The following is a 19,538-nucleotide window of genomic DNA, read 5'->3' as shown; positions in this document are numbered from 1 at the left end:
AGGAGGGACTGGGGAGCCGAGGCCCTGTCTATGGACGGGGGAGGAGGGACTGGGGAGCCGAGGCCCTGTCTGTGGACGGAGGGGGAGGGACTGGGGAGCCGAGGCCCTGTCTGTGGACGGAGGGGGAGGGACAGGGGAGCCGAGGCCCTGTCTGTGGATGGGGGAGGAGGGACAGGGGAGCCGAGGCCCTGTCTGTGGACGGAGGAGGAGGAGGGACTGGGGAGCCGAGGCCCTGTCTGTGGACGGAGGAGGAGGAGGGACTGGGGAGCCGAGGCCCTGTCTGTGGACGGAGGAGGAGGAGGGACTGGGGAGCCGAGGCCCTGTCTGTGGACGGAGGGGGAGGGACTGGGGAGCTTGGGGTTCCTGGGGCATCTCGTCCATGTGTCGGTCATAGTGAAGGCTGCACAGGCACATTTGAGGTCAGGGGGAAAGATGCGAAAGGATCCTCTCTGATGCCTGTGAAGACAGCTGCGTGGCCACTGGGCCTCTTGCCGCCCACTTCATTTCTTGGATTTCCTCTCTGGCCGCCTCCAGTGGCAGGCCTCTGCAGACCCCAGCCCAGGGCGTAGGGACCCATCTGCCACCTGGGCCCAGCACTATGGGAGGGAGAACTCGTGATCAGCCCCGGCCACCACTGCCCTGAGGAAGGCTCTGAGCCTGTGGGCACCATTACTGCCCTGGATGGGGGCCCAGCCCCACGGGGACCCAGCCCAGGTCCATGGGTAACCTGAGTCCCTGGGAGGGAAACAGGTGCTGGCTGTCCCTCAGGTTGGATGCAGACAGGCCTGTGTGGCTTTGGGAAAGGCTCCTCTCCATCCCATCTGCCCTGTCTGCAGAGAGGGGCTGACAGTCCCTGACTCACAGATCCCACAGTTCCCTCCAAATGGTCAGGGTCATTCCCACTTGGCCAGGTCCCAGGCAGGGCGTGTCCAGGTGTCCAGGGCTGACCCAGCCTCCGCCTTCCCAGCTCCACTCTGAGGCGGACGACCTTGAGGTGGGTGGGGAAGGAAGTGGCCGTGAGCTGTGTAAAGCCCTCGCTCTCTGTACCTGGCAGTTGCAGACCCCACAGCGCCCTGTGAGATGGTGCTGTGTGTGCCCATGTTCAGGAGAGGAAACCAAGGCACGGGGGCTCCGCACGGTTGCTCAGGCTACAGATGGGCTGTGCACCCAGCCGCCCAGCTCAGGCCCTGCACGGGGTCACCCCCAGTAAACGGCTCTTTCTTTCCCCTAAATTGGGAGGCCTCAAGAATGCCCTGAGACCAGAAAGCAGAGATATGCACATGTCTCAATCGCCTTGGGTCAGGGGGCCCTCCTGCTCTTAGCCACCAGGCGAGGGCAGGGCTGGCAGTCAGGTAAACCCAGGGGTCCTCACTCCCTCCTCCCACCTCCTGGTGAACCCCCAGGGCCTCAGGAACCCCTGTGTGGCTTCAGGTGAAGTCACCTGAGAGAGCAATGCCGGTAGCGGCCTCAGCCCCTCTTCCCGCCCATCTTGGAAGAAACACCCTAGATGTCCGTGCACTTGGATGTCTGTGCAGCCAACCCTAGTGGGTCCCACACAGGGGCTGACCTGGCAGGGGATCTTCCACGCCACGCAGCCAGGCTTCCCGGGAGCCGTGTGCCTGGTGTCAGCAGGAAACCACTCCCACCTCTCTTCGGGCTTGAGCTCCTGGTTGCTATCTAGGAATGTCCACGTGCAGATGGGGAGGGTGCATGCGGCACCGTGTCAATTCCTCAAAGCACCTGTCAGCCCATAAACCATTGCCATGGTGGCTCTTCAGGGGCCTGGCGCTGGTGACCTGGGCCCTGAGCCCACTGGCCGGTGACCTCTAACACTGCAGGGCCAGGAGGTGACACTGTGCTTCTGGGTGTTCCCCGGCCCTGCCTCTGCAGCCCTGGACGGAGGAACGGACCCTTGTACGGCAGCCTGGACTGGACAGTCCCCAGGGGAAGTTCCCAGGCCACCTCAGGGGGCTTCTCCCGAGAGTCCCCTGACCCAGCCACATCCAGGGCTCTGGTCCCTCTCCGCGTGGTGCGGCAGTGAAATTCCACAGCAGAACAGAACCATGAGTCTCCTGCAGACGTGTGTCCTGCGTGGTCTGTACAGTCAGGAGGGGCTTCACCTGCCCACCCCACCCGCTCCCCGTCTCTCACCTCCACCCCTACAGAAGGCACTCTGGCTGGGCTGTCGGCTCTGCAGACAGTGAGGTCATGCCTGCCCACCGAGGCTCCCAATAACCTCATTAAGAAAGTGCAATTTATCTAGCCGGGGTCCATTTAATTATCTAATTTGTCTGAGTGAGGTCTGGCTCCCTATCGCCCCAGCAGGTGGGCAGCCCAGTCAGCCCAGCCGGGGGTCAGGCTGCCATCCTGGAGAGGCCCCGGCGCTCCCTGGGGCCACAGAAGTTCGCAAGGTGTGAGCAGCACCTCGGGACTCACACGCCTCACCACAGAGATTGGGCCTCCTGAGCCCTGTTAGGGTCGCAGTGGGGACCTGTTTTCTGCAGGACAGAGGGTTTGGCCGAGCAGGAAAACATTTAGACACGCACCGCACCCCACAACACACGTGGGCATCAGGGCTCTGCCGCACTGCGGACTCTCCGGCCCCTGCACATTTGGGATATTCTGCTGCCTTCTGCACCGCCCACCCCGACTCCTTCCCCTCAGAGGGTGGAAACCGGGGTCCCACTAACCAATGAACGTTCGCTGACTTCATCCGAGGGGGGGGCCTCTCTGCTAACAGCCACACTCTCACTCTCTTTGAAAAAGATAAACAACTGTGCATGGGGATAATCGTATAAATCGTTCACAAATCCAACCAGAAGTAATTCATAAAAATGATTGGCTTTAAAACCATCATGCTGCCTTGCCGTCCTTTGTCAAAGGTTTGGGGGGTGTGTGTGCACGTGTGTGTGCTTGGTGTGGGGTGTGTGTGCACGTGTGTGTGCTCGATATGGTGGATGTGTGTGTGTGCACATGTGTGCTCGGTGTGGAGTGTGCGTGCACGTGTGTGTGCTCGATATGGTGGATGTGTGTGTGCACGTGTGTGTGCTTGGTGTGGGGTGTGTGTGTGTGCACGTGTGTGTGCTTGGTGTGGGGTGTGTGTGTGTGCACGTGTGTGTGCTCGATATGGTGTGTGTGTGTGTGCACGTGTGTGTGCTCAGTGTGGGGGATGTGTGTGGTGTGTGCACGCATGTGTGCTCAATGGGGTGTGTGTGCACGTGTGTGCTTGGTGTGAGGTGTGTGCGCATGCACGTGTGTGTGCTCAATGTGGGGTGTGTGTGCACAGGTGTGTATTCACTTCTAAGTTGGGATGTGAGTAAGCATCATCAGTGCTGGATAATTCTGGACTTAGAAGGAAAAGAAAGCCTTGGGGTCTGGGGTGTGTGATGTGGGTGCACCCGGGCCTGTTTGCTGCCCTGTGCCTTTCATGGGCAAATCATCCTCAGGCAGAGCTCAGACATCCACAGGGAGACTGGGGCCTCCGACCAGGCGCCCTGGGCCATGTATCTGTGCGGTCCGCCTGTGCTGAGATGTCTGGCTGTGGGCTCCGTTCCCTGAGGCTATTTCTGCCGTCTTCTCTTTGAGAAACGGGGTCTCCAGTTCCTGGAAACTATCATCATTGCCCTGCATGGTCATTGTGAAGAATACGACCCCAAATCTTGACCTTGGGCTGTTTGGGGAGGCCCAGCCACATCTCGGTCCTGCATCGCACAGAGCGCCAGTCCCAAGCAAGGTTCTGGGCACCCAGGACTTGGCTCCTGTCCAACAGGCGTTCCACGTCCTGGGGGACCTTAGTCAGGCCACCTCCCTCAGGGTTCTTTGGTCCTCATCCGTTAGCCTGGGGCTTGGGCCAGGAGAGGAGGCAGCCAGAGGTGAATCTGAGGTTCCTCCAGGCCGTGGGGCAGGCTGAGAGGCTGATGCTGGCACCCTGCAACCCAGCAAGAGCAGGGGGGTTCAGATGCACTGGGCCAGGCTGCTTTGCCTGATTCTGCATTGACCTCAATCCCCATTCTCTGAACCCCGTCCTGCGGCCGACCCCATCTTGCAGCTCACCTTTTGAGGGCAACTTGGCAATACCGAGATGTGTTCAGATTCAAGTTCCGCCTTTGGCATCTTCTCTCGGGGGCCCTCTGTCCACCTCAGTTGCAGGTGGTGGGCGCGGTTGGGCATCAGGACACTTTTGTGGGAGGGGCCGGGCTGAGAGGCAGGAAGGAGTCCCCAGGGGAGTGAGGAAACTGGGTGCAATCTCATGCCCTGGTGGCCCTGGTGGGAGCAGGCCCGGGCGCCAGGACGGAGCAGCCACAGGTGGCCGCCCAGGAATCTACTCTAGGGGTGTCCCTCACCAGGTGGCCCTGCAAACCCGGGAGCCAGGAGCTACAGGAGGGCTGGTGGCCAGAAGTGAGGAAGGAGCTTTCCGGCAGGGCTGGGCTGGGCTGCGCTGCGTGTCAGGCATGGGGTGTGTCCAGCCACTCCCCCCAGCAGGTGGACCCCCTGCTTTACCTTCCCCACCCCTGAGGGGGCAGCTCCCCATGGTGGTGGCCCAGCCCTGGGGAGCAGTGTCGGAATTTTACAGTCCAGGAGATGTCACCTCCTTGCTGGGACCTCCTTGATGCTCACGGGGCTCAGATCCAATCTCAGGTGGGCGGTGACTTGTCCTGGCCGAGCCAGCCCAGTCCGTCTGGAAGTCCAGTTTGTATCAGAGTGGCGGTGCAAAGCCGGAGGGTGGTGAATCTGGGCACTGCCTGGGACCATGGAGGGACAACATCTCTCTAAAATCCCCAAATCCATCCCCCCTTACTTAGCACATGTTGAAAGTCCTTCTAGAAAGCCAGCGTGTTTGTTAATACATTTTTGAGATTCAGTATGTTGTGGGGGTTTGTCGTTCCAAAAAAGGAGGATCTCAGTTTCGGAGGAAATGTTGGCAGAGGGCAGTGGGGAAGGGCTGGAGCCCAGCTCTGCTGGCATCTGGGGGGTCACGGGAGCCCCCCATCCCAGGGGCCCTCCGTCTTGGCCACCCCGGCTTCTGTCCCCTGCTCCGCCCGTCACTCCTCCGAGGTTCTCCGCCTCTGCGGATTCCTTATTGCAAGGGCACTGGGAAGCTGGGAGAGATGGAAACAGTGGGGGGCAGGGGTACAAGAGTCACAGCAAGCCTTGGGGTGGGGGGCGTGATGCCTGGGCAAAGAGCCTGGATGAGATATTGTCAGCCTCATGGCAGGGGCAGCCACTGGGGGACGGAGAACGTGGGTGAGGACGAAAGCCACAAACCCATAGCTCCTTCCTCCTGAAGAAGACGAAGCAGGCAGGTCTAGGGTGGCAGAATGGTTTCCAGTGGTTCTGAGATGCCCAAAACCAGGAGGGAGGGGGCCAGAGCCGGACGGGGAGAACAGAGACCCGGGTGGGGGCAGACAGCCTGGGGCCCCCACTGTGAGGTCTACCCATACAGGTGCTGTGGGTGCCCTCAGGCCTGCCCTGCCGCTCCTGGCTGAGGACATGAATCTACACAAGGGTGCATTGTGTGTATCCAGACTCCACCTGGACCTCTGCAGGGAGGTGTGGGTGCTCCCAGCTGACGGAGGCCAAGAATCCACACCGTCTTCCTGGATTTACCACTCAATGAGCCAGACTGGCATTTGTGAAGCCTCAGGCAGCCCCTAGCCCACAGTTAGGGAACGCCCTTTATATGCAAGATGGTGCCGAATTTTATTTCATCAGGAAGGAGAACCAGTGAGTTCCCTTGTTAATTACCGTTTCCTCCATCCACCTTCACTGCAGGGAGGGAGGCTCCCGGGCAGGCTGGGGACATAGCAATCCACCCGCCCTACTCATCCAAGCTCAAGGCCAGGGACATGGGTTTTCTGAGATTCGTGTACTCCTGCTGTCACTTTCGAAGCTGCTTAGTTCCTGTTGGGCCCAGACAGGGTTCAAGGAGGCAGGAGCCCCGGGGTTCTCCAGGCTCTGCTGCTACCACCGATGGACAAAGAGGCCAGGACAAGTGGACACTGTGGCCGGGGCATGTCCATCTCCTGTCATGGTTCCTGCCCTGAGGAGAGGACACAGGTCACCCTGGACACCATGACGGGGTGCGGACATCCCTCCCCGAATCTGCTGGAATCCGCCAAAACACACGTGCCAGCTTTACAAGCCTTGCACTCTGTAGGGGGATGGCTTTGGGAGAGCCATGTAACCTTCCAGAACTTGTTTCCTTGTCTGTAAAAGGAAAGCTGTGGGTCTGACACTTGGCCCTTGGCTATCTAAAAATTGAGGTTTGGGGCCAGGCGTGGTGGGTCACGACTGTAATTCCAGCACTTTAGGAGGCTAAGTTGGGCAGGTCACTTGTGGTCAGGTGTTCGAGACCAGCCCGGCCGACATGGTGAAACCCCATCTCTAATTAAAAAAAACAATATATGTAGCTGAGTGTGGTGGCCCATGCCTGTAGTCCTAGCTAATCGGGGGGTAAGGTGGGAGGATCACTCGAACCTGGGAGGCGGAGGTTGCAGTGAGCCAAGATTGCGCTGTAGCACTCCAGCCTGGGTGACAGAGGGAGACTCCATCTCAAAAATAAAGTAAAATAAAATAAAAAGATATAATAAAAATGGAGGTTTTCAGCCTCTATCCAAACACACACACAGTGCCGTCCACTGTGGACTCCCCTTTCCCTGGCATCTGTGGTGCCCACCTGCCCACCCTCCCAAGAATCTGGGCATTTCGACTCGAGCTTTAAACACACGGGGGAACTCAGAGTTTTTCGAGTAGCCAGTTCGCCATGGTGGATGTTTGAGCTTCCTCCTTGCTTTTTGGTCTCCGAGGCCCATGGCAGAGCTGCGAGAGCTATGGAGGCTGGGGGGCTGGTTCTAGAGCTATGGAAACGGGTTGGGGTGGCTGGTCTTAGAGCTATGGAGGCCAGGGGGGCTGGTCCTAGAGCTATGGAAATGGGGCTGGGGGGCAGGGGTGCTGGTCCTAGGGCTATGGAAGCTGGGGGGGCTGGTCCTAGAGCTATGGAAATGGGGGCAATGGGTACTGGTCCTAGAGCTACAGAAGCAGGGGCACTGGTCCTAGAGCTATGGAGGCCAGAGGGGCTGGTCCTAGAGCTATGGAAACGGGGGTGGGGGGACTCATCTTAGAGCTATGGAAAGGGGGACAGCAGGGACTGGTCCTAGAGCTATGGAAGCAGGGGGCTGGTCCCACAGCTCTGGAAGCAAGTTGGGGGGACTGGTCCTAGAGGTTTGGAAGCTGGGGGTGGGGTGGCCTGGTCCTAGAGCTACAGAAGCAGATAGGGGGAACTGGTCCTAGAGCTATGGCAGTGGGTAAGAAGACTGGTCCTAGAGCTATGGAAGCGGGGGCTGGTCCTCCACTGGCCGCCCTCACTGGGGTGGCGGGACCCCTGGGCCTCCTGGTCCTCAGACATCTCTGTGTCTCCTGCGTGGGCTGCCTCTGGGCAGCTGTCCAGGCTCCCAATTGCCTTTGTCTCTGGGTGCAACAAATTGAGTCAGTGTCTGTCCCCTCGCTGGGGATGGGGGCAGGGTCCTGGGGCACACTCTATACCCCCATCTGGTCTAGAGAAGCCTCGACCAAGGTCCAAACCTCCACGGAGTCCAGACAGAAGTAGGGTCCTTACTGGGGGGCTGTTCTTTGGGTTAGGGATTAGGGAGCACCCCACTCTCAGTTCCTCCTGGGAACAGACTCTGCTGCAAGGCGAGGGACAGGGAAGGTGCCTATGGGGTCCACCCTGCCAAGTTGGGCCATAGACCAACAGGCTCACTCTAGGTGGTTCCACGTGGGTACCCTTCCTCCTTGTACTAACAGGCTTCCCAGAGGGTGTGTTCTGATCAGACTTCCATCTGCCTGTGGGTGGGTAAAGCAGAGGTGAGACCTACCTGATTCCTAGGCAGCATGTGTGAGCTGTGTCCAGCCAGGACCTGGGGCAGAGGCCAGCATTGACACTGCTAGCCCCACGGCTGTTCTTGGGGGCCGCCCACAGCACCGGCTTCTGCCAGAGTGTCTGAGTGGCCAGGCATGCCTTAGGCAAGAGCTCAGCTTCGCCACGGCTCACTGTATTCTCCACTCCCGGAGAAGAGAGCCCAACTGTGGGCCGACAGGGTCAGCTTTCACCCTGGGAGTGTGGGAAGTCATTGCGGGCATCGCGTCTGGCCTGCGCCCCCTGTCTCTGGAGCACCTTCCAGTCAACTATGGCTTCGAAACCTCAGAAATGGGAATATGCCTTTGGGTCGACACACCCCACTCTTGGAGAGAACAGGGGTCTGGTGGGTGGGAGTCTGCTCTGTCCTCTGCGTGGTGCTTCCTGATGCTGTGCTGGTTACTGCCTGGCTCCGTGGCACATTGCTCAGAATGGCCTCATCCTCACAGATTTGTACAGGATCCAAAACAGGACCAGACACAGACTGAGCATGGATGCGGCTGGAGTCTCTGCTGTGGCTCTGAGGGCATCTTGCCATAGCTGCTGCTGTGATGGTGGAGGTGGGGAAGGCAGGGGTCTCTAAGAATTCCTGATTCAGAATCTGGGGCAATGCCAGGTTAGGCCCCATTAGGAACCTAGCAATGAAGACTCTTGAGCTTTGAAGCAGTTTTCCTTCATCCATCCATGTATCACTCCTTTCATCCATCCATCCATCCATCTATCCATTTATCTATCCATCCATCCATCCATCCATCCATCCATCCATCCATCCATCCATCCATTCATCCACCCATCCATCCATCCATTTATCTATCCACCCATCCATTCATCCACCTATCTATCCATTTATCTATCCATCCATCCATCCATCCATTTATCTATCCATCTATCCACCCATTTATCTATCCACTCACCCATCCATACATCCATGTATCTATCCATCTATCCATCCATTTATATATCCATTCATCCATCCATCCATCCATTTATCCATCCATCCATCCATCCATTTATCTATCCTTATCCATCCATCCATCCATTTATCTATCCATTCATCCATTCACCCAGCCACCATCCATCCATCCATCTGTCCATGGAGATATACTGGGGGCCTCAACCTGCCAGGCAGTGGCTACGCTCTGGCTTCTGAATCCTCTGAGCAGACTCTCTAAATTAGATCCCATCTCCCAAAGAAGAAATGAAGGCTTGGAGGGGTTCTGACCTCTTTTCTAGAGATAGCACTGGTCCATGGTGCTGCCTGCTATGGCAGTGAGCACATTTCTCAGGGAGCTATGCTTCCCCCTGAGGTCTCTAAGAGCAAGGGCCAGTGGCCCTTGAGGACAAGGCTATGATGCTGTCCATCTGGCTTCTGATGCATGGCTGGGTCAGGCACCCTGGGGAGGGCTGCAGGGACTCAGCCATAGCATGGGTCCTCGGCTTCAGAGATGCCCAAGGCCATAACCTGAGCCCCAGGAGGTCCCCGTCCTCAGGCAGGAGGGGCTTTATCCAGAGGCTCTGGCCTGTCCTTGGTGCCTGCTTTCTTGCTATGCCCTCTCTCCCCTCTGCCAAGCCCAGGCCAGAAGACAGGATCTGAGGATGGCTCCCAGGAGAGCAAACTAACGGGTCAATTTCTAAAGGGCCCCTAGTCAGAGAGGTGCCCAGGAATCACCAGACCAGAGGAGTGAACCAGTCGGCCCGAGGCCGGGGCCAGCCAGGCCAGAGCCAGCTCTAGCTCCAGTGGTGCTCAGATCTGCTCCTCTTTTCTTCTGAGTGGGAACAGGGGCCGTGCCACCTGGCCTCCCTGTTTGGTGCACGGTGATCCCTCCCCTGCCACCTGAGGGATCTGCAACCCTCCTCACCCCTGCTGCTCCATGTCCTCAGGCAACAGCTCTGGAGAGGTGAGCTCTGGGCCAGGCAGGGTCTGAAAGGGGTGAGGAACGTGGGCCTGGGGAGCCACAGCAGGCCCCGGAGCCCTGGGCTGGGTGTGCACACGTGTGTGCTTGTGCGTGTCTATACGTGTGTCTGAAGCAGTGTTGAAGCCACGTGGTTTGCACTTTCCTGGCAAAGTGGCCCATGTGCGGCTAGACAGGCCAGGCGGGCGGTTCCCCGGGGGCAGAAGCTCCCCACGGCGCGGTCCCCAGGCTGGACCAGAGTGGGGCTCCCCTGGAGACAACCCATCATTTGCTGCAGGAGAAACAGGGCAAGGAAAATTGCCGGGTGTCTTTTGGAGGCCGGTCCTCAATGCTGGCAACAGTTTCTCTCGCCATGAGCTGGTCCCGGAGAGCCCCGATTCACCCTTCCGGAAAAGGCAGTCCTGTTTGGATCAAAAAATAATTAGCTGGGCTTTAAGTGGGGGTTTCAAGTACACATTTAATTTACGCTGATTAACAGTCATATGCTAAGTAAACACCAGCTGAATATTAAACCCGCGCCATTGAGAAGCGTGGAAAGCAAAGTAATATAGAAAGCGCAGTAAATACACAGTTTCTATAACCAGTAATTATATTAATAACATGCAGCACTTGTCTTACAAAATTCAAATTAATATGTGCATATCTGCGTAGAGATCCAACTTTTGATTTCACATGTTACCAGGGAGGCTTCCTTTGCGAGCTCCATGTTAAAGAAAGCCACAGCTTCTGAAGCAATTAGGCTGACGCACGGCAAATACAGTAAAATCAGCACAGGGACGGCTCTCCCCTTCCTGTGCGCTCTCCCAATCTGGGGTCCTTTGTTTGTGAGTTTCTGATCTTAGAGCTGCCGGGTCCTACTGGGCCCTGCTGCTGTTTCCCGTGTGTGCTGCTGTGGCTGTCGCCGGGACCTGCCACGGCCGTGCCTGTGACAAGTCGTTAGGATCTGCCATGGCGATCCACCACCGTGTCCCTAAGTGGACGGACCGGCACTGTCACCACAGGCTGGCGCACTCTCCCTGGGTGGCGGGGGGAGGGGGGTGGACCGGGGGACGGACGCTTTTGAGGGGGCACTCCCATCCCCACTGGGTGGGCGGTTACAGGAGAGGATGGAGCTGCCTGTCGCTGTGGCAGCCTTGCACATTCTATGGGAATGACTTGAAACTTCACGGAGTAGGATACCAGGTGGAGGCATTGTCAGACGGGCAAGGGCTGCCCCAGGGCTGCAGCACGGAGCTGTGGGCAGCACACCCCTCCCGGCTCCAGGAATGGCCTTCCTACCTCATGCCCCAGACCTCCTGCCCCCATGGCCCTTCCCACTTTCCCTCGGCCCCCATGGCCCAAGCTGGGTTCCCCAGTATTCTTGAGGCCCCGGCATGGGCACCATTCCAGCTTCACGCTGTCGGCCGGGCATCCTGCGCTGGCCGGGAGACCTTGGTGCTGGTCGGGGTGGAGGAAGGCACGGAACCCTGGTTGAGATGTATGCTGACCTCCAGGCCGTTCTCACCCCTCCACCAGGAACCCCGGGTCAGGGGGCAGTGGGTAGCAAGTATAAAAACCGCTAGAAAAATCCCTTTGCTTCATAAGGAGGGGGATCATCAGTCTAAGCAAATGAAGAAGAAACTCAAATTCTGTCTTAAAAAACAAAGCAAGACACCAAAGTAAGCCTTTGGTTCATGTGGGTGAATGGAGGTTTTGTGTGAACCAACCCCCGCCATCCCTGGTAGAAACAAACTAAACGTTTCTTCCCAGACCCCGAAGCCCGCCTGTGGGCCCTGGGGCCTCACATCAAACTCCAGGGGCAGGCTCCATGCGGGTGCCAAGCTCTGGGGGCCGACTTGGCATCCCCCCGACCTCTCAGGGGCTCCGGAGTCTTCCTTAGGGACCCCAGATTGGAGGGAGGCTGCCATCCTGCTGACCTCTCTAGGAAGGGCCCCGGGAGAGGCATCTCTCCGGAGGCGTCCAGAGCTGACTCAATCACCAGCCATGGCAGGGGATGGGACCCGGGGCCCATGGCTCCTTTCTTGGAGGGTTTTGAAAGGAAATAAAACAGGGGAAAGAAAATCCAGGCTGCAGGGCTTGGCCGCGGCTGCCGTGTGGCTTCGCCCAATTAGCATGGTCTCCGCGAGGACTTTGGTTCGGGTCCGCGGGGTTATTGCCCTGTTATCTGCGTGGTTGGTGGTATCGCTGTACACAGATTTGCACCGTGGTGCTCTCTGAGGGAGCAGAAAAGGGGCCCCTCCATTGTTCCCGATGCACTTGCTCCCGCGACCAGCACCTTCCATCTGTTTTCCTTTTTCCTTCCTCCCGATATAGCAGCATTGCAGCGTCTCACCCGGGGAGGAGGGAGGGCCGCCGGCCTCGCCTTCCCCGCTCCTGAAAAATGAGATAATTTCAAACAGCACTGTTTTCCACTTTGCAAAATGTGCTTGCGTTTGGGGGAGCAAATGTTTCACCTTTTATTTAAATAAAATCTAGGTGGTTGCAAGGCTTCGGGGATTCGGTGAGAGACCAGCCCGGCCTCAGCTCAGGGACGCAGCTGATTTTGCTTTTCCTTTACCCTGACCCTCCAGAGCAGCAGGCACCCCTGCATTACCCTTGTCTTCCTCTTCAGAGCTGCTTGGTGTAATGGATTTCTTTAAATTAATAATGCGTAGAAGGAGATTTACAACACATTGCTAAAATATTGTCTTTGCCTTTTATTCATGCATTTGTCACTGTGGTCTCTAATCGAGGTGCTCAGAGAAGGGATAAATAATGAAGAGAGAAAACAGCTCTGTCATAATCCAGGACCATTTGCAAATTCATCACCGATATTCTTGGGGAAGGAAAGACAGAGGAGATGACAAATATCCCACCGCGCTAATATATCTCGTTGATTTCCTCTCCCATTTATTTAGATAACCTACTTTGAGCCGTGATAGAATGAGGGCCCCGGGCTGCCCCGAGCAACAGATGGGGCTGTCTGCAGGGCTCCCGGGCGGCAGGACAGTTTCCACGCGTTTGATTGTGGTCACTTTGAATTTTAATTGTGATCGGTTTGATTTTAGGTGACTTTGGGGGAAATGATTCTTGGAGGGAAATCGGCAAAGATGGTTTCTGCAGCAAATCCTCTCTCTGTCTACAGAGGAAAAAGTAGCCATTGCTTCTAGTTTTATGGCTGGATTTAAGTCAATGCCTATCCTTAAGAAGAGGGATGAACCCAAAGCCATATCTATGCCTGCAAAAGAAGAACAAAATGGTTTTCTAGTTTGGAGGGATCTTGCTTGCTGTCACCCCTCCTCCTAGTAGAGGCAGGAGCTATGCATTTGGAGGTCTCCCTCTCTCTCGATGATTTTTAACTGACAGGAACTAGGAAGGAGGAGGGAAACAAATCTGCTTTGGGAATTTTTTCTCCAGACCAGAGAGGGTTGGACCCGTTCAGAGAAGCCTCCGTCCTTCAGCTCCAGGGCAGGGCTCACCACGCAGCCCCTGCCCAGCTCAAGCAGCGGCCCCAGCTCAAAGTCAGAGCCCCAGGGCCCATGTGGGCTTGCTTTTAGCTCCTCGGGGGAAGCAGAGGAAGTGGCTTCTGTCTGAGACTCTGCACCAACCCTGTGGCCTGAGAGAAGCAGGTGGAGGCATCAGCTCCAGGGTGGCCTCCAGCTGCCTCAGTGGGGACACGGGGTCTCCCAGCACGTCAGAACGGAGGGTGCTGTAGGACTATGGAGTTTGCGTGTGGTGCAAGTCGTACGCCAATAAGTGTCTGTTTAGAGGCTGGGCTGGGGCTAAGCACGAGGGCCAAGAGGTGACCGCCGGCCAGAACCAGCCGTGGCTGCCCAGATGCCCAGATGGTGGGTCCCGGAGGAGGGAGTGTTAGCACCTGCCGGGCTCAGCCTGGGCGGCTCACAGGGCGGGACCTGGAAGAGGAGGGCCACGCAGCAACCGGCAACCGCTGAGCCGGCGCAAGAGCTCAGGCCCTCAGGGAGCGTGGCCAGATCCGGCAGATGAAATCCAGGACACCCAGTTCAATTTGAATTTCAGATACACAGCACACAAGTACGTCCCAAACACAGCCTGCATTTTGTTGTGTTTACTGCATTTATTCTATTGATCGATTGAATTTACAGCGTTTGATCTGGGGACCTGCCCCCAGGCTCCCAGCCCTTTTGCGACCCCATTTGAAAAAAAAAAAAAACGCCTTTGTAGGGGGCTGGGGGCTGATCGTCTCTTGAAAACAGACGTAGGCCAGATCCAGTTGTTTGGTAGGATAAGGTCTTTATAGACAGAAAAGAGCTTGTAGATGAGAAAGAAGAGAGACTGTAGGTTACAGAGAAGTCACAGGTGGGGAATTACAAGGAAAGTGGACCTGTTGGGTCTGGTCGTGGATGGGATGGTGGGGCCGGAACAGACTTCTCCGGAAAGTTCCCAGATTCGCACCTGCTGGACAGGGAGATGCCTCAGCAAATACCCACGGGAGACTGTGTTTGGCCACTAGCGGAGATGGCCCCAGAGACAACACCTAGGCGGGCAGAGCGTGTCGGCTGGCGGAGGCTGGGGATGTGCCCAGGGTCATCGAGGCCATCTGGCCTCCCCCAGCACCGCCGGGGTGAACGCCTCAGTCCCAGCACCAAGAATGCCATCTTCCTCCCACTTAAACCTCTCTTTTGACCTAGGACAGATATATTACGAAAATTACAAAATTACAAAGGATGAAAACAATGACTGGTCACTGCAGAAAATACAGAAAGACATTTTGAAATGGAAAACCTTGCGTCTCCTCCTCTCGAGATAATATCCGGAATACTTTTCCAGTCTTGCACATGCATCGTATAGGGAGACACACATAAATGATTTCTGGTGTGGAATACCTCATACAAGGCTGTGCCCATTCTGTATTGGCAAACACACCTGCTTGCCACCATCTCCGTAACGGGACAGTGGTCCTCTCTCATTTGACCGCGTCACATTCTCCATCAACAGACCCCTGGGCATTCTAGAGGCACACTGCAAAGGGGGAAAGGGCCTGACCTCAAGGGGCTTACTTTCCCAAAGGGGAAGCTGGGCTCAGCTGAATTTTAAAACTTGTCTTCTGTTGGAAATGTACTGTGAGCATTTACATTTAAGTTTTAATTTAAAATGTAAATGTAATTAAATTTAAAATAATTTTAAAACAAAATAATTTTGAAACAAAATAAAAATCTAATTAAAACATTTTTAAAACCTATCTTTCTCGCCTATACCTGAGTCACTGATATTTCCATATTTTTGCTGAGTCATTTGAATCTTAAAATTCAATTTTGTTGGCATGGCGAGAAGACACGATGACTTCACAATCTCATCGCCATGGGCTCGACCAGCTGTTATGGGGGTAAAAGAGGACACTGAGCTGACGAGTTTGTTGTAGATTTTTCTTTTCCTTTTTTCTTTTCTTTTCTTTTCTTTTTTTTCCTTTTTTTTTTTTTTTTTTTTTTTTTTTGAGACAGAGTCTTGCTCCGTTGCCCAGGCTGGAGTACAGTAGCCCAATCTCAGCTCACTGCAACCTCCGCCTCCTGGGTTCAAGCAATTCTCCTTGCCCTAGCCTCCCGAGTAGCTGGGACTACAGGCGCCTGCCAACACATCCAGCTAAGTTTTGTAGTTTTTAGCAGAGACAGGGTTTCCCCATGTTGGCCAGGCTGGTCTCAAACTCTTGGCCTCAGGTGATCCACCTGCTTCGGCCTCCCAAATGCTGGGATTGCAGACGTGGCCACCGTGCCAGGCCGAGATTTTTCTTTAGGAAGTATGGAAACTGAGCCCCTGATCGGTATCCCGCCAGGGACAGCCTGAGACCTTGGGCTGGGGGACCCCAAAGCAGACAGGGAGGCCGGAGGTACACGGGGTGGCATGAGAACTGAAGCTGGATGCCTGTCCTGGCACCTGAGCCGTGTGTTACCGGCGCAGCACCAGGCCACGTGCAGAAGCACTGCTGCATTCACCAGCGAGGGTCACCATCACGACGCACCTCACAGACCGCAGGGCTTAAGCAACAGGAACTTACCTCCACCGTCTGAAGGCGGGAGGCCCAAAGACACGGTGTCGGCAGGCTGGCTCCTCCCGAGGCCTCTCTCCTTGGTTCATAGTTGGCATCTCCTTCTGGTGTCCTCACAGGGCCTTCCCTCTGTGTGTCTGTGTCCTCATCTCCTCTTCGTACAAGGACACCAGTCAGATTGGATCAGGGCCCACCCTAGTGACCTCACTTTTCCTTAATGACCCCTTTAAAGACCTCTTCTCCAAATACGGTCCCATTCTGATATCCTGGGGATTGAGACTTCAAAGTGTGAATCTGGGGACACAGTCAACCCACAGGGGTGGGTGGTGGGCCAGTGTGTGGGAGGAAGAAGTCGAGTGGGAGTCCAGGTGGCCCGATCCGGACACTGTCCTGGGACAGGTTTTGTCAAGGTCTAACACTTGTCAAGAGGTCAGTAGGGGCTCCTGGTACTGCCCAGAGGGACCGTGAGAGGCACCTACCCCATCAAAGTGGGCTCGGGTGAAAGGAGTGTCTGGACTCAGAGTGCCAGAAAAAATACAGGACACCCAGTGAACTTTACATTTCATATCAACCACAAATACTTTTATAGGGTAAGCATATCCCAATATTTCATGGGACATACTTATACTAAAAAAACATCCACCGTGTATCTGAAATGCAAGGGTAACGTGGTATTCTATGTTTTTATTTCCTAACCCAGCTGTGCTGGGCTGAGATTCACACACCCAGTGTCAGGCACGAGTTCACAGGAGGCACCAGCTGTGGGCAGCCGGGCGTTTCCGAGCTCCTGAAGCCAAAGGCCTTGCCCTTGGCACACAGAGCTGGGTGGGCCCTGCGGGGACCAGCCCCTGGGGACCCCCAGTGAGGCCGCAGTTCCTGCCCTGGTGCCGTTTGCATGGGCTGGGCAGGCAGGATGTGTTGGAGGGAGGATGTGCCGTTGGCTGGTGCGGGAGCCTTTGCGCGGCCAGTGTGGCCACCTCAGACCCCACACCTGGTGTGCTTGGCCCCTGGCGCACCGCAAGTCTCAGCCCCTGGCTGGGGGTGGTGGTGTCGGCCTGAACTGCCACGTCATCCTCATTGATGAACTCACCAGGCAGTCGTGGGTGCCACCGTGACATTGTGGAGCGCAGGAAGGACAAGGACCCTCACGGAGTGTCCTCCTGCCTCGTCCAGGGTAAGGGCGACACAAGAGGAGAGGACAGGGAATGGCCTGGGCCGCAGAGAATAAAACAGGCTCCTCTTTCCTGCCCACAAAGTGCAGCGGAGGCCTCTGGACATGGCCTGGGTGAGAAGCACCATCTCGGTCCCTGCCCTAGAGCCTCGCCCGGGGCTGACATCAAGACCCTGAGGATGACGGTGACCCTCGGCTCAGGACAGCTGTGCCTCAGGTGCTGTGCGGTGGGGACTGCAGGAATGGGCCCGTTTACTTCTCCCGGCTTCGTGGGCGGGACACTGTTCCTACTTGCACTTCCAGATCGGGTAGCTGGGCTCAGAGAGGTCAAGCACCTTGTCTAGGGCCGCACAGCCAGCAAGAGGCTGAGCCTGGGTGTGAGCCCTGAGCTGTTTTTCGGGCAGGATGCAGCCGGTGGCTTTCATTTCTTTATTTCCCGCGACTTCCTTGACAATACTGTCCGTCTATTTGGAGACCCTGAAAGGGGGGAGAAAAGGCAGAGAGGGGTGACCCCCAGCCCCACCGAGCCTGCAGGCAGGAACCGGGGGGGACGTTCTGCTGTCCCCACTCCCTGCCCCAGCCTTCTCCTCCCCCAGGAAAGACAGGGCTCGGCCGAGGACAGCTGACAGGTGAGGGAGGCGAGCAGGAAGAAGCCAGCGCGGAAAGTTCCGGCAGAACAGGCAGTTTTCAAAGTTTCTTAAAAGAGGCGAAGGAGCGCTTCGGCTCTCACCAGCAAACACACACACCCCGTGCTCGAAAGTGCTCAGGGAAAAGTTTATTGGCAACTTGGCCCCAGAGCTGGGGAGGGTTCTTTGTTTGCCGGTCACAGCCACACCAAGTACAAACCGAGGTGGTTTCCCACATCTTGTCAAAGGACGGCATTTCCTCTCTCCTTTCTCCTCGAGCTGATTAGCGGGTCGGGCAATGGCGTGAGGAGATGCTGGGGGTAGGAAAATGGGGGTCATTTTGGAAAACCTCTTTGTGGATGGGTCGGGAATGGGGAGAAAATGAATAGTTATAAGCTCATTTCCATAGAAACTGTCTCATTATCATGCTGGCTGCCCGCTGGACCAGGAGGGCTTTTTGCCAGCACCAGCTCCACAATTAAATGTCCCCTGCCCGCCCGGCGCGGAGAGGCCGGTCAGCAGAGAGGGCTCCAGCCCCAGCGGGCCCGGCCGCGGGAGCCGCGAGACTCTTTTTCTTGAAATATCAGAGGTTGGTGGAGGGATTTTTGCGGCACCTGAACAGTCCTAAGCAGGCCGGTGCCGGCCATGTCCCAGCTCCTGGGAGCAGGATCGGGCGTGCCTGTCTCCATGAGGATTTGGACCACGTTCGGCAGAGCGGGTCTCCCAGGCTTCCCTAAAGATCTTTAACAAAAGCAATGGAGACGATTCGGTTTGGAATTGCTTCCTGGGCAGAGCTGCTTGTGTTCGGGCTGCGTCAGGGCACTTGGTTGGACGTTGCCAGGGTGGCTCGCCCCTCCACACGGGACCTCCACACAACCTCTCAGGGGCTGCCACCCCTTCCTGTCCCCCCCAGACCCCAAGACCCCAAAACCACACACGGGCTAATTGTGGTAAAATATACAAATGTAATCTTTGTCATTTTAACCACCTGTGAGTGTGGCATTAGGTGGTATTCAAAACGCCTGGGCTGCTGCAGAACCAGCTCCCCTCTCTGCCCAGGACTTTCTCATCACCCGCCACGAAAACCCCGTGCCCGGTAAACAGTGACTCTGCCTCCCTCCTCCCGCAGCCCCGAAGCCTCGGTTCCACTTTCTTTCCCTGTGGATAGGCCGGCTCGTGTGTTGAAGATGGAAAAGCTCATCCCGGGGAAGCAAGCGTACTCACAACTCCCGAGAGAGCTGCAGCAACCCCAGCAGAGCCCGCTCCTGCCCCTTCCCCCCGGCCGAGGTCGCAGGCCCACGAAGGTCGTCATTACGGATTTATTAACCGCCTTTCCCTGGCTTTGTGAGAGGCCTGGTCTGGAAAACGACCGTGCTCCCAGGAAGTGAATAATTTAGGATTGACAGCGGCAAGCCTGCGCGAGGAAGGCTGGGCCGACGGCAGATGAGTGGTGTGGAAAACGCGGAGTCAGGCTCGGTCAGCAGCTGCGCCCGCTCCTTCACCCTTCAGTCCTCCTGTGTGGCAGGGACCTGATGATCCCTGTGTGACCATCGAAGCCACACAGGCAGCCAGAGAGGTCAAGGGTCCAGGGTCAAAGCAGCACCGCTGCGGGAGTGGTGTCCGGGCCCCTGGGTCTAGAGGGCTTTGGGAGAGGCGATGCGTGCAGCCCCTGGCGTGGTCCCCTTCTGGTGGGTCACTCAGCACAACCATCGGGTTCCAAGCTCAGATTCAGGTGAAGGACGCAGATCTCCAAGGTGTGCACAGCCCATGGCCTGAGTGAGTACCTCTGACTGTCCAGCCCGGAGTAGGTGTTGAGTAAGGGCGGTCAAGCAGTGCTGGTCAGTAAAACTCACACGGCCTTAGCTTCCTGGGGAGGTCCTAACCGGGTACCCCAGACTGAGTAGCTGAAACA

At 56.6% G+C, this 19,538-nt stretch overlaps 1 protein-coding gene and 1 long non-coding RNA gene across 7 annotated transcripts in view; one reads left to right on the top strand and one right to left on the bottom strand.

Annotated features, from left to right (window-relative positions):
- Positions 1-19,538, top strand: part of LOC105496680 (PR/SET domain 16) — a 364,998-nt gene that overhangs the window by 74,945 nt on the left and 270,515 nt on the right. The gene's annotated exons all lie outside the window — the stretch shown is intronic.
- Positions 14,342-16,784, bottom strand: LOC139355709 (uncharacterized). Its single transcript, XR_011606578.1, has 3 exons — positions 15,839-16,784; positions 15,045-15,161; positions 14,342-14,473 (listed from the first exon to the last, which is right to left on the bottom strand). It is a non-coding gene; the product is annotated as an uncharacterized lncRNA (long non-coding RNA).

The sequence above is a fragment of the Macaca nemestrina genome, chromosome 1 (assembly GCF_043159975.1).
Source record: "Macaca nemestrina isolate mMacNem1 chromosome 1, mMacNem.hap1, whole genome shotgun sequence".
Lineage (NCBI taxonomy): Eukaryota > Metazoa > Chordata > Mammalia > Primates > Cercopithecidae > Macaca > Macaca nemestrina.
Note: the sequence above shows the minus strand (reverse complement) of the source record. Positions and strands in the feature narration are given on the sequence as shown.